Below are 14,202 nucleotides of genomic sequence, written 5' to 3' on the forward strand. Positions count from 1 at the left end.
AATCGTGTTGTATGTTTATCGAATAAATTACCGAACGTTCTATATATAAATATATAAATAAATAAATAAATAAATAAATGTGTATATATACATATATACATATATAAATACACACACACACACACACACACACACACACACACACACACACACACACACACACACACATACACTATACATACATAGATACATCATATAAACACACATACATGTATACACACACACATATATATTACTTACTAAACTTCGGCTCTCCCGCGAGCGGAAGGACAAATGCTATATTATTGTCGCGAGAATGACAGTTCCGTCCGGGGGAACGAGAAATGTTGTTTGTATTACATAGAGTTTATTACAATTTGCTATGTACAATGGCTTGCCTATGTAAAACGATAACATTTTCGTATCAAAATGACAACCTTTCAAAAGAAAAAAAAACTAGAGTTATTTTAATTGCGCCTCCAGCTTTCTTACTGTTTTCAACGCAGTTTTCGTCGTTTCGTTTCGTCTGCATGCGTATCCTTGTGCAAGCAATCTTTCAATTTTTCCGCGCAACATCATTCTATTCTGTAGAGATAAATCTTGTTCGAATCATAAAGAATTTGGTTTTGCAATTATTCATCAGTTGCACGAACTCGATTACATAGCGACAGAGTAACGTTCGTTTCTAATTTCGTTTTCATTATGAATTAAAGATATATATTCATCTCAATTTTTGTCAACTATGTCAATTCTGATTCATATCTGACTAACTCCGATTATTGCTAGCATTGGCCGCGTTCAGCAGAAACAGCTGCTTACTAAGCGCTTAGTGATTATCGCTCCTGATTGGTTCATTCCCTTGGATTCGTTAAAGATCTAAAAGAATACTCCAATCATAGTTAATAATCACTAAGCGCTTAATAAGCAGCTTTTTCTGCGGAACGCGGCCATTGCAACATGCTCGTCACCATTTGTTTGTTCTCTCGTTTTCTCGTAAACTGTGCACAATTAACAACGTGTAATATCACTACACCGCGTAATTATTAATGCATATGCACCGAATTTAACGTGCGTATTTCTATCAACAGGATCGACTCACTAAAAATCTCTCCGCTTGTTGTTGTGGGTCGTAAGAAGAGAGTTTCGTTGCAATATAACGCCTTCCTAACGTTGAACAGAAGTTGTATAATTTCTGTTCAAGCATTTTATTATTACACTTATATGTAAGTGATAGTGATGAAGTATATTTCAAGTGATGTGATGATAGAGAGATATTTCTTTATTTTCATTCCTTAATATATTTAAAATATCATATTTATATCTCAGGTTGATCCTTCTTATGTAGAATAGAGACATTGTAAGATACAAGTGTTTAAATTTAGCGCCATTTTACGCCGTTATTCACCTATCATGCTTAGTTAAAGCGCCGTCTACAATGGCAGTAAGCAATAAGAAGTAAGCGTGAACAGTAAGAAATGGACCAACCACAGTTGATTATTTTTGTCATAATCGACTGTGATTGGTTTATTTCTTGCCGCTTACGCTTACTTCTTACTGCTTACTGCCATTGTAGACGACGCTTAAGCGGGAAGCGCATACTTTTGCAAGAACGCATAATGCAGAATGCATAAGCAAATGAACCAATCAGAGCCTTTAATTTCCATTCCTACTCTTCACTCCGAGGATCTAGCAGAGTTCAAAAAACATAATACGGAAAGTGTCGAAAAGTTCATAAGGAATTTTATGGTTAAGTTAGTCATAAGAAAGAAGTGTCGCGCACGCATTATTCTCTTTATTGTATTTCTAATTAGTATTTCTCAGATTGAGGATAATATTACGGTGCTTATTTTCTCATATAAAATGTCTTTTTCATATTCTAGCCTAAGTACATCAGAAACACATGGGCATTACATCGGTCTTCCAGCCCATAGACATAGCATATCTAGACTGCGCGTTCTCCCAAATTTCAAGAGTGGAGGTATAACTCTCGTAGAAAAGGAAGCATTCTATTTTTACTGTTCGTTCTCTCTAGGGGAATAGGGGCGCTGGTTACTGTACAGCACTGTACAGCAACTGCCTTCCCTATACTCCTTCCATCGGGACTGAGCGAGAGAGAACGAACAGTAAAAACTAGAGAGGAACGTGAAAGCGGCCAACACGATATTTTCGACGACACCGACTTTCCACATTGGAAAAGGACGTCATCTGCATCCATTTTGAGAGGGGAACTACGATGCTACATCCACTTTCAGGTTTCGGCGGTAAAAAAACCTGTATGTGGTGGCAGTCCGTGTTACATCCATTTTTAGGCGGTTTATGTCCGTGCTACAACCATAAAAGCGTACTTGACAAGCACGGTCTCGCACATTGTTACGCGTTTATAACATGAATTAACATGTTAACATATGCAAAAAAAAAGAAATGACATTTTGTATGATTAATATCATGAAGATCATACGAAGTGTCCGGTAATTAGCTGCCAACCCGAAGTGTGAGGGTAGATTGGGTTAAGACAAACATAAAAGTCCCATACCATTTTGCGAGATTCGCAATAATTATCGAGTTATTAATGACAGAAATCTGAGGAATAAAAGCGCCGTGTAGTCCGAAGGATATTACGTGACACGCAAAATCCGTTTGATATAATATCCAAAGAAAATGTTTCAAAATATGTATGTACAGGTAATATAAACCTTATGCACCGACGAGATATACTACAAAGACTGATGGCCTTACGGGATTTAGAGTACCAGAGAAATTTCCCTGGTGAGGCACCTGGGCGAAAGAGACTGTCTCGCATTTAGCGCAGTAAAATTTAATGGGAACTAATATTTTTCTCATACATACACCTCTAATCTTATTCAACAAATTAATTCAGATAAATGAACGATTCGTATCAATTTTTCTCTTCTTATAGAGAAATGAAAGAGTAAATCAGTACCGAAAATCGAAGACCATTCAATATCTAATTTTTTCATCAAATTAACGGATAAGTGATCAATTAACTCGGATAAACGAACGATTCGTATCAATTTTTTTTGTCTTATAAAAAAATGAAAAAATAAATCTGTACCGAAAACCGAAGACTGATCAATACCATAAATCAATGTCAAGAAAATTGTCCAAGTGCAATGACAAGTTGTTTTCATCTTGCATGTACTTACCCCACTAATTTACTCAACAAATTAAGTCGGATAAAAGAACGATTCGTATCAATTTTTATTCTCTTATAAAGAAATTAGAGAATCAGTCAGTACCGAAAATTGAAGACCGACCAATATTTAATTTATTCATCAAATTAACGCGGATAAATGAACGAGTCGTGTCAATTTTTTTCTTGTAGAGAAATGAAAGAGTAAATCAGTACCGAAAATCGAGTATCGATCAATACCGTAAATCAGTGTCAGAAAATTGTCCAAGTACAATGACAATTTGTTCTCATTTTTCAGGTACTTACCCCTCTAATCATATTCAACAAATTAACTCGGATAAACGAACGATTCGTATCAATTTTTTGTCTTATAAAAGAATGAAAAAATAAATCAGTACCGAAAACCGAAGACTGATCAATACCATAAATCAATGTCAAGAAAATTGTCCAAGTGCAATGACAAGTTGTTTTCATCTTGCAGGTACTTGCCCCACTAATTTACTCAACAAATTAAGTCGGATAGAAGAACGATTCGTATCAATATTTATTCTCTTATAAAGAAATTAGAGAATCAGTCAGTACCGAAAATTGAAGACGGACCAATATTTAATTTATTCGTCAAATTAACGCGGTTAAATGAACGAGTCGTGTCAATTTTTTTCTTGTAGAGAAATGAAAGAGTAAATCAGTACCGAAAATCGAATATCGATCAATACCAGAAATCAGTGTCAGAAGATTGTCCAAGTGCAATGACAATTCGTTCTCATTTTTCAGGTACTTACCCCTCTAATTTATTCAACAAATTAACTCGGATATATAAACGAACGATTCGTATTAATATTTTCTTCTCTTATAGAGAAATGAGAAAGTAAATCAGTACCGGAAATCGAGTATCGATTAATATCGTAAATCAAAATTTATATTGCTGTTTAATTCCATCGTCGCAAAAGATTTGACGTTTTCTCTATCCTAGTCCTAACTTGTAAAAAATTTGGTATCATCTCTATTTTACAAAAGTACGTCGGACTTTCTCTACTAATATAAAAAATTTCTCTACTAATATAAAAATTTTTTTTTCATTCTTATTTTTTCTACATCTAATATTTTAATACCGAATCTGTCGAAATGAACTGGCCTGCAGAAATCCTGGCAAGACATTTCTCTCTCTTTCTCGCTTTCCTCTCTCTTCGTCTCTTAATCGTCGTTAACGATCGAAAACCGCAAGCGGAAAGTAACGAAAATTTATTCGTCCAACTAAAACGTTCTCCGTGTTATTTTTTAAGCGTCGGATAAATACCGATCCGACGTTTTGTCAAATATCTAACAAAAGTATCTCCGTTTTTTTCTTGCCGACATTCAAATCGATAGTTTTCTACAAGTTAGGATTTGATAAAAAAAAAAGTCTTTCCCGAGTCGAAATATTAATTCTACATTGATCCTGCAAATTGCATACAATTTGAAAAATCAATGCAGAATATCTAGATGCGCAATAGTGAAAAAGCTTTGTCCTACCTGAACGTTACATCTGGCTACTCTCGCAGTCTCGCCCATGATGAGTCTTCAACAGCGACGTATTCCGCAGTTACTTAATACTCGTTTATCTCGATAATGTATATGTACTTAATCCTTATATTCTTAATTTAAATGAGCAATTTTTGTCGATGTTGATTATATATTCGCCTAACAGCGCAAGAAAGAGAACAAAGATAAAAACGTAAATAGAACTGCCTTTGTTAGAACCGCGCGTGAGATAAATATATAAGGATTAAATAATCATATAAGAATTAGAGGAAATGGGAGATGAAAAACACTTTTTATTCTCATCATTCTAAAAGTTCTTTTTTCCTTTTTTCTTCTCCTTTTTTTCTTTTTTTTTTTCTAATGAGAATGATGAGAATTGTAGCCCTCAAAAGAGCTGAAGCTGCAAAGGCAAAGATAACGGTTATGTCTAATAATGCTGTTTCACTAATAGAAATTTTAATTCAGATTTGGTACAATAAGAAAGATAAACAAGAATGAGAAACGGACATTCTAGCAAATTCTAAACGAAAACAGCAATCTGAGCATTATTAGACGAATAAAAATCAACACTTGTAAAATTTATATCAGATTCTAAGATCATTATTCATAGTTTTTTTTAAATTATGTGCAATTTTTCATTGAGAACATAATTAAAAATTTGTATTCATAAATCTTAGCTTGCCTCAGCAACCTTGCTTGAGTAGACATTCATATTTTACGAGAAAAGAAAAGTAGAACTCATGTTACGTGAAATTAGGTTAACGAATAATCAAATCTCAAGCTATTTTATCATTTTTCAGATGATAAACTATGAATGCTGATCTAATTTCGACTCGGGTATGTCCTTACTTCGAGTAAGGTCCGTTAAAATCAGAAAAATCCTGCGTAATAATAATTACTCGAGGTACCTCGAATACCATACATGATGTATCGCTGTCCTCGGCTATGTCTCTCGGCGCGCTCCGAGTCCTCTCTCCATCCTGACTTCTCGATCCGACGTCCGCCTTCTGGTTACTCCGTCGCAGCACCCCCGGATACTCCATCGTAGCACTGGCGACGACACTGACTCTAGCTCTAACACTCGCGCAAGTAAGATTCGGGGACAAAGAAACGCGTATTAACCGACACTGCTCTGCGTCGCGGCATGCGCGTCGTTCGTCGGCCCGAGACGCAATGTCCTTTCCGCAATCACGGAGTCATATATAAGCGTACGAAAACAAACAATCGGGAAGGCACGGTTACCCCCCACCTTGCCGATCAATGTTAATGCCTGCGTCGTCCGTTAGCTGAAAATGAAAACAACTCGTGTTTTCAAAGCATGCCTGAGAGAGAGAGTCGCTTCAAACTTCACAATAATTATTTACGTCTGTTCCAAGAATCATATTACGCCAAATTCAAACTGTCTCTATTGACATGACATACACCAGATCTGCGATTGCATCATTGATCTTTCTTTGGAAAAGTAAATCCTGGGAGGAACGCTGTTCGAGAATATCGCATTTTATGTTTCAGGTGCCTTGCAAATTACTTTTAAAAGTTTATGTACATATATATCTTACAAAAAAAATAATTTGATAAGTTTTACTTATAAAAACTTATGTTATGTACATAATATTTAAAAAGATATATGTTTATTTATTTATTTATTTATTTATTTATTTATTTATTTAAATATTGGACACTATTAACAAACGTGATAAATTTTTATAACACGATATAATTTTTACTTTTAAAAGTTTATGTACATATATTATAAAAACTTATGTTATGTACATAATATATATCTTAAAAAGGAAAATAATTTGAATTTCAGATTTCTAAAAATATTAAGTTAAGTATACAATAATCATATATATATGTTAGGTTTCTCAGTTTCAGTTCTCAGGCGCTACTGTTCTAATATATCACTTTTTTGTACAGTAGAAAAGTGTTGCAGACTTTTATTATAGTTTATTATAGCGTTCCTCTCAGGATTTTCTTGTTTACAAGTTAGGACTAGGATAGAGAAAACGTCAAATCTTTTGCGACGATGGAATTAAACAGCAATATAAATTTTGATTTACGATATTAATCGATACTCGATTTCCGGTACTGTTTTACTTTCTCATTTCTCTATAAGAGAAGAAAATATTAATACGAATCATTCGTTTATATATCCGAGTTAATTTGTTGAATAAATTAGAGGGGTAAGTACCTGAAAAATGAGAACAAATTGTCATTGTACTTGGACAATTTTCTGACACTGATTTACGGTATTGATCGATACTCGATTTTCGGTACTGATTTACTCTTTCATTTCTCTACAAGAAAAAAATTGACACGACTCGTTCATACATCCGCGTTAATTTGACGAATAAATTAAATATTGGTCCGTCTTCAATTTTCGGTACTGACTGATTCTCTAATTTCTTTATAAGAGAATAAATATTGATACGAATCGTTCTTTTATCTGACTTAATTTGTTGAGTAAATTAGTGGGGTAAGTACATGCAAGATGAAAACAACTTGTCATTGCACTTGGACAATTTTCTTGACATTGATTTATGGTATTGATCAGTCTTCGGTTTTCGGTACAGATTTATTTTTCATTTTTTTATAAGACAAAAAAAATTGATACGAATCGTTCGTTTATCCGAGTTAATTGTTCACTTATCCGTTAATTTGATGAAAAAATTAGATATTGAATGGTCTTCGATTTTCAATACTGATTTACTCTTTCATTTCTCTATAAGAAGAGAAAAATTGATACGAATCGTTCATTTATCTGAGTTAATTTGTTGAATAAGGTTAGAGGTGTATGTATGAGAAAAGTATTAGTTCCCATTAAATTTTACTGCGCTAAATGCGAGACGGTCTTTTTCGCCCAGGTGCCTCACCAGGGAAATTTCTCTGGTACTCTAAATCCCGTAAGGCCATCAGTCTTTGTAGTATATCTCGTCGGTGCATAAGGTTTATATTACCTGTACATACATATTTTGAAACATTTTCTTTGGATATTATATCAAACGGATTTTGCGTGTCACGTAATATCCTTCGGACTACACGGCGCTTTTATTCCTCAGATTTCTGTCATTAATAACTCGATAATTATTGCGAATCTCGCAAAATGGTATGGGACTTTTATGTTTGTCTTAACCCAATCTACCCTCACACTTCGGGTTGGCAGCTAATTACCGGACACTTCATATGATCTTCATGATATTAATCATACAAAATGTCATTTCTTTTTTTTGCATATGTTAACATGTTAATTCATGTTATAAACGCGTAACAATGTGCGAGACCGTGCTTGTCAAGTACGCTTTTATGGTTGTAGCACGGACATAAACCGCCTAAAAATGGATGTAGCACGGACTGCCACCACATACAGGTTTTTTTACCGCCGAAACCTGAAAGTGGATGTAGCATCGTAGTTCCCCTCTCAAATTGGATGCAGATGACATCCTTTTCCAGTGCGGAAAGTCGGTGTCGTCGAAAACAACGTGTTGGCCGCTTTCACGTTCCTCTCTAGTTTTTACTGTTCGTTCTCTCTCGCTCAGTCCCGATGGAAGGAGTATAGGGAAGGCAGTTGCTGTACAGTGCTGTACAGTAACCAGCGCACCTATTCCCCTTCCATCGGGACTGTGCGAGAGAGAACAAACAGTAAAAACAGAGTGCTTCCTTTTCTACGAGAGTTATACCTCCTGTATCTCTAACCGTTTAGGAGATATCGAAGATTTAAGTTTTCCAACCTTTCTCCGTTGATATCTCCGCTTCTACTGGGAGTAGAGAGTCGTCCATGTAGTCGAAAATGTAGGGTTTTGAGAGAACTTTATTTTGGTGCCAGACCCAGGCCTGCATCTCCAACTGTTTAGGAGATATCGAAGATTAAAATTTTCCAACCTTTCTCCGTTGATATCTCCGCTTCTACTGGGAGTAGAGACGCGTCCATGTAGTCGAAAATGTGGGGTTTTGAGAGGACTTTATTTTGGTGCCAGACCCAGGCCTGTATCTCTAACCGTTTAGGAGATATCGAAGATTAAAATTTTCCAACCTTTCTCCGTTGATATCTCCGCTTCTACTGGGAGTAGAGAGTCGTCAATGTAGTCGAAAATGTAGGGTTTTGAGAGGACTTTATTTTGGTGCCAGAACCAGGTCTGTATCTCTAGCCGTTTAGGAGATATCAGAGGTTAAAATTTTCCAACTTGTACCTTTGATTTCTCCGCTTCTACTGGGAATTGAGAGTGGAAATTTATGGTAAGATTAGGGTTGGTATAGGACTACATTGTGGCAAGAGCGCGTTCCTGTATCTTGAACCGTTTAGGAGATATAGTAAGTTAAAATGTTTAACTTGTGATGTTAATATCTCTGTTTCTACTGTGAATTGAAAGTCGTGCTTTATGGTCCAAGTAGGGTTGATATCGAACTATATTGCAAAAGAGCGTTCCTGTATCTTGATATCTTTAGGAGATATCGAAGGTTAAAAATGCTATCGATGAGGTTCGCTTATAAGTTCCACTTATCTCAAGAGCGCTTCTCGGGAACATTCCGTTCGAAGGGTTAGTCCGCGATAAAAAGTTTCTTGCGATCTGAGGCCGCTGTTGTTTAAAGTTAAATTGCAGCAACAGTATTGTTATCGGTCAACCCTGAGACCGGCTGCTAACATCCATTTGTGACGAAATAAAAAAAAGCCAAACGAATGCAATTAAATGTTATTTATTATCATTGAATATTAGATGAAAAGTAGAAGAGTTATTGTCCGCAGCGGATAATCTAACATTTAATAAGAACGAGACAAAATTCGCATGAAATGAAATTCCACTCTTTAACGCTACAGCGACCCTTAATTATTCTCCGAAAACGGCGTTACAACAACTTTGACATTCTGTACAATTAATTGCTAACATATTTTCTAATCGTACACATTCCTCTTTAATTAACATAAAGCTAACAAATATCCGATGCTTCGACAGAATAATTTTCTTTATTTTCAATAATCAATAAGTAGTAAATCAATGTCGCGTACAGTTGAAAGGCCTCCTCGCATTTCCCTCGTTGTCCCGGAACCTTCGAGAAAAGAAAAGATGCCCAAGGGCAAGTCTCTCATGCTTCAACCGCCGCCGAGGCCCGCAATGTTTACATCGCGCCGATTGTGTTGATCGACTCGCGAGCGACGACACTTTTTGCCCTTCGTTTGACGTTCGAATTTTCCGGGAATAAGAAGTCGGAATTTCTCAGTTGGCGCTACTGTTTTAATATATCATTTCTTTTGTACAGTAGAAAAGTGTTGCAGAGTTTTATTATAGTTATAAGTTTTACTTGTAAAAACTTATGTACACATATATACAATAAAAAAAATAATTTGAGTTTGATACTTCTAAAAATAACACAATACGTGTTGCGCTTGTACTTGGCGCCTTTTTTTTTACCTTTTTGTTTAAAAAGGTAAGTTTTATATAATATTAAATATACGTACGTTTCACGTATAACGTGATTGACTTGGAGTACTCCGTGCCCACGCATGTTATTCATAGCGACGCATTCATACTTTCCCTGATCTGTTACATCGGATTCGATAATCTGCAAGGCACCTGAAACATAAAATGTGATATTCTCGAACAGCGTTCCTCTCAGGATTTTCTTGTCCAAAGAAAGATCAATGATGTGATCGCAGATCTCGTGTATGTCATGTCAAAATAGAGACAGTTTGAATTCAGCGTAATATGATTCTTGGAACAGACGTAAATAATTATTGTGAAGTTTGAAGCGACTCTCTCTCTCTCAGGCATGCTTTGAAAACACGAGTTGTTTTCATTTTCAGCTAACGGACGACGCAGGCATTAACATTGATCGGCAAGGTGGGGGGTAACCGTGCCTTCCCGATGTTTTCGTACGCTTATATATGACTCCGTGATTGCGGAAAGGACATTGCGCCTCGGGCCGACGAACGACGCGCATGCCGCGACGCAGAGCAGTGTCGGTTAATACGCGTTTCTTTGTCCCCGAATCTTACTTGCGCGAGTGTTAGAGCTAGAGTCAGTGTCGTCGCCAGTGCTACGATGGAGTATCTGGGGGTGCTGCGACGGAGTAACCAGAAGGAGGACGTCGGATCGAGAAGTCAGGATGGAGAGAGGACTCGGAGCGCGCCGAGAGACGTAGCCGAGGACAGCGATACATCATGTATGGTATTCGAGGTACCTCGAGTAATTATTATTACGCAGGATTTTTCTAATTTTAACGGACCTTACTCGAAGTAAGGACATACCCGAGTCGAAATTAGATCAGCATTCATAGTTTATCATCTGAAAAATAGCTTGAGATTTGATTATTCGTTAAACTAATTTCACGTAACATGAGTTCTACTTTTCTTTTCTCGTAAAATATGAATGTCTACTCAAGCAAGGTTGCTGAGGCAAGCTAAGATTTATGAATACAAATTTTTAATTATGTTCTCAATGAAAAATTTAAACATAATTTAAACAAAATACATAATTTAAAGACATAATTTAAAAAAAACTATGAATAATGATCTTAGAATCTGATATAAATTTTACAAGTGTTGATTTTTATTCGTCTAATAATGCTCAGATTGCTGTTTTCGTTTAGAATCTGCTAGAATGTCCATTTCTCATTCTTGTTTATCTTTCTTATTCTACCGAATCAGAATTAAAATCTCTATTAGTGAAACAGCATTATTAGACATAACCGTTGTCTTTTTGCAGCTTCAGCTCTTTTAAGAGCTACAATTCTCATCATTCTCATTAGAAAAAGAAAAGAAAAAAAAAGAGAAGAAAAAAGGAAAAAAGAACTTTAAGAATGATGAGAATAAAAAGTGTTTTTCATCCCCCATTTCCTCTAATTCTTATATGATTATTTAATCCTTATATATTTATCTCACGCGCAGTTCTAACAAAGGCAGTTCTATTTACGTTTTTATCTTTGTTCTCTTTCTTGCGCTGTTAAGCGAATATATAATCAAAATCAACAAAAATTGCTCATTTAAATTAAGAATATAAGGATTAAGTACGTATACATTATCGAAATAAACGAGTATTAAATAACTGTGGAATACGTCGCTGTTGAAGACTCATCATGGGCGAGACTGCGAGAGTAGCCAGATGTAACGTTCAGGTAGGACAAAGCTTTTTCACTATTGCGCACCTAGATATTCTACATTGATTTTTCAAATTGCATGCAATTTGCAGGATCAATGTAGAATTAATATTTCGACTCGGGAAAGACTCGGGAATGAGAACGAATTGTCATTGCACTTGGACAATCTTCTAACACTGATTTCTGATATTGATCGACATTCGATTTTCGGTACTGATTTACTCTTTCATTCCTCTACAAGAAAAAAAAATTGATACGACTCGTCCATTTAACCGCGTTAATTTGATGAATAAATTAAATATTGATCGGTCTTCAATTTTCGGTACTGATTTATTCTCTCTTTTCTTTTATAAGACAAGAAAAATTGATATGAATCATTCGTTTATTCGAGTTAATTTGTTGAATAAGATTAGAGGGGTAAGTACCTGAAAAATGAGAACAAATTGTCATTGCACTTGGACAATTTTTTGACACTGATTTATGGTATTAATCGATATTCGATTTTCGGTACTGATTTACTCTTTCATTTCTCTATAAGAAAAAAAAATTCATACGAATCATTCATTTATCCGCGTTAATTTGATGAATAAATTAAATATTGATCGGTCTTCAATTTTCGATATTGACTGATTCTCAATTCAATCAATACAATTATCTAACGCTGATTTATAGTATTAATCAATATCCGGTTTTCGATACTGATTTAGTCTTTGATTTCTCTAAAAAAGAAAAAAAGATTGATATAAATTGTTCATTTATCCGCGTTAATTTGATGAAAAAATTAGATATTGAACGGTCTTCGATTTTTGGTACTGATTTACTTTCTCATTGTTTTACAAGATAAAAAATTGATACGAATCGTTCGTTTATCCGAATTAATTTGTTGAATGAGATAAAGGGGTAAGTATCTGAAAAATGAGAACAAATTGTCATTGCACTTGGACAATTTTTTGACACTGATTTATGGTATTAATCGATATTCGATTTTTGGTACTGATTTACTCTTTCATTTCTCAATAAGAAAAAAAAATTCATACGAAATGTTCATTTATCCGCGTTAATTTGATGAATAAATTAAATATTGAGCTGTCTTCAATTTTCGATACTGACTGATTCTTTAATTTCTTTATAACAGAATAAAAATTGAATACGAATCGTTCTTTTATCCGACTTAATTTGTTGAGTAAATTAGTGGGGTACGTACCTGCAAGATGAAAACAACTTGTCATTGCACTTAGACAATTTTCTAACGCTGATTTATAGTATTAATCAATATCCGGTTTTCGATACTGATTTAGTCTTTGATTTCTCTATTAAAGAAAAAAAGATTGATACAAATTGTTCATTTATCCGCGTTAATTTGATGAAAAAATTAGATATTGAACGGTCTTCGATTTTCGGTACTGATTTATTTTCTCATTGTTTTACAAGACAAAAAAAATTTATACGAATCGGTCGTTTATCCGAGTTAATTTGTTGAATGAGATTAGAGGGGTAAGTACCTGAAAAATGAGAACAAATTGTCATTGCACTTGGACAATTTTTTGACACTGATTTATGATATTAATCGACATTCGATTTTTGGTACTGATTTACTCTTTCATTTCTCAATAAGAAAAAAAAAATTCATACGAAACGTTCATTTATCCGCGTTAATTTGATGAATAAATTAAATATTGATCGGTCTTCAATTTTCGGTACTGACTGATTCTTTAATTTCTTTATAACAGAATAAAAATTGAATACGAATCGTTCTTTTATTCGACTTAATTTGTTGAGTAAATTAGTGGGGTAAGTACCTGCAAGATGAAAACAACTTGTCATTGCACTTGGACAATTTTCTAACGCTGATTTATAATATTAATCAATATCCGGTTTTCGATACTGATTTAGTCTTTGATTTCTCTATAAAAGAAAAAAAGATTGATACAAATTGTTCATTTATCCGCGTTAATTTGATGAAAAAATTAGATATTGAACGGTCTTTGATTTTCGGTATTGATTTATTTTCTCATTGTTTTACAAGACAAAAAAATTGATACGAATCGTTCGTTTATCCGAGTTAATTTGTTGAATGAGATTAGAGGGGTAAGTACCTGAAAAATGAGAACAAATTGTCATTGCACTTGGACAATTTTCTGACACTGATTTATGGTATTAATCGGTATTCGATTTTCGATACTGATTTACTCTTTCATTGCTCTATAAGAAAAGGAAAAATTGATACGAATCGTTCATTTATCGGCGTTAATTTTTTTTTTATTATATATAAGTGGTCCATGGGACGATTAAATATTCGAATACATGTTGCCGTATCAAAGTCTCCTCTATAATAAACGATTTGACACGTCTGGGGACGCATGATGTATCGTTGCCCGCATCCCATTCCCTTCGTCCTACTTTTCTGTATAAAATGTCGAATTGAAACGTATTAAAAAATATTGACATTTTGAATATGT

The sequence above is a fragment of the Harpegnathos saltator genome, unplaced genomic scaffold (genome assembly GCF_003227715.2).
Source record: "Harpegnathos saltator strain DR-91 unplaced genomic scaffold, Hsal_v8.6 scaffold518, whole genome shotgun sequence".
NCBI classification, from domain to species: Eukaryota; Metazoa; Arthropoda; class Insecta; order Hymenoptera; family Formicidae; genus Harpegnathos; species Harpegnathos saltator.